This window comes from Melanaphis sacchari, unplaced genomic scaffold, assembly GCF_002803265.2.
Source record: "Melanaphis sacchari strain LSU unplaced genomic scaffold, SCAv2.0 Contig1676_pilon_pilon, whole genome shotgun sequence".
Classification (NCBI taxonomy): Eukaryota; Metazoa; Arthropoda; class Insecta; order Hemiptera; family Aphididae; genus Melanaphis; species Melanaphis sacchari.
In genome coordinates, this window is record NW_020270767.1 from 12,470 (window position 1) to 14,014 (window position 1,545).

General features: G+C 30.6%; 1 pseudogene; it reads left to right on the plus strand.

The window, feature by feature from the left end:
• Positions 1-257: 257 nt before the first annotated feature.
• LOC112592290 lies at positions 258-1,189 on the plus strand (annotated as a pseudogene).
• Positions 1,190-1,545: the final 356 nt, after the last annotated feature.

Below are 1,545 nucleotides of genomic sequence, written 5' to 3' on the forward strand. Positions count from 1 at the left end.
CGCACTTTAGTCATTTGTATTTTGTCGTTACTCATTACTCATTTGGCCATTTCGCATTTTCGCATTTGTGATTTGTCATCCTAACCTAACCTTTGTCATTTGAACGTATCCCGCTCGCTGCTCAGTTTACGCACGTTTTTACTAACTTTTGACGTAACTTTGATAAGGTTGTAGATGGGAAAATTTATAGAACATCAGTAAAAAAAAATTCACCCCATCATCAACTCTGGGCAGATAGTTTAAAAGTTCTCAGTACCATGAAATTTGTAGGAAAAAATGGAAAAAATGTGTCTGTTCCAACAATACGCAATTGGATGACTACAATAAGAGGATTGTGCTTCTAAATTCATTTTTTTAATCATTATTTAAAATAGTATAAATAAATGTATTATTTCAGCGTTTCAAACATTGTACAAAGTGTTGGGTTCAAAAGGGATCAAATCGTTACTGCCACGTAACCTTAACCAAGATTCGCTTGAATGTTTTTTTTGGAGCAATTAGGAACGTTGGATCAGCAAATCCTAATTGCAATGCTTTCACTTCCGCCTACAAGACCTTGGTTCTTAATAATTTAGTATCTTCACATTCACCAGGGTCAAATTGTGAGGAAGATTTTGCAGAAGGAAGCTTGGCTTCTTTCAAAAATTTATTCATGTTTTCAAAAACGCCTAGTCCACCCAGTGATAAAATCATAGCTGCTGATCTTCCACTAACAATTCACCAACTACCAAATCATGCATCTTATCTTCGGGGACAGACTCATTCTTACATCGCTGGTTTTATTATAAAAAAGTTGAATAAAGAGTTCTTTAAAAATTGTAAGCAGTGTCTTAGTCAAATATGTACCAATAAACCTTCAGAAGACCACCAACTCATTGCTGCTCGAGAATATCAAGTACATCACAAATCTCTAAAATATCCATCAATTACATTTAAAAGAATGATTGAACATATATTAAATTATATTGGAGAAAATATATCTAAAATATGTCATCATGAAAATATTTATTTAAAGTTTACAAACCAACTTTCTTCTCTTTATAACTTTAATGATATACTACACTGCCAAGATCATGAACAATTTTTTCAAACAAAAATGATTGGGATGGTTGTTAAGATGATGATCAACCACTACTGCACGGAAATCAACCGAATCCTTCATGGTAAAAAAAAAAATATCGGACTTTGAAAAAGATGGAGTAAAAAAATTGGCCTTGTTACTTCGTTCAGTTACGTATTGCTAGTTAATTTCAAACACATTGTAATATACAATTACAAATAAACAACAACTAAATATAAAAAGTTATCACAGTTCAGTTACAAAGGATAAGTTATACAGTATAATAAAAGTTATCAGATAAAATTACAAAAAGGATATTATATAGTATAATTACACACATACAAATAATATAAAAATAATATAAATAATAGGACATAGTTTTATAAATGCCAAACAAATAGTGAAAACAAAGTGATTTTATTTACATGTACTATTAAATTTTCCTTGTACCTTTTGTTTTGAATGAGATATGTACCATGCAATGA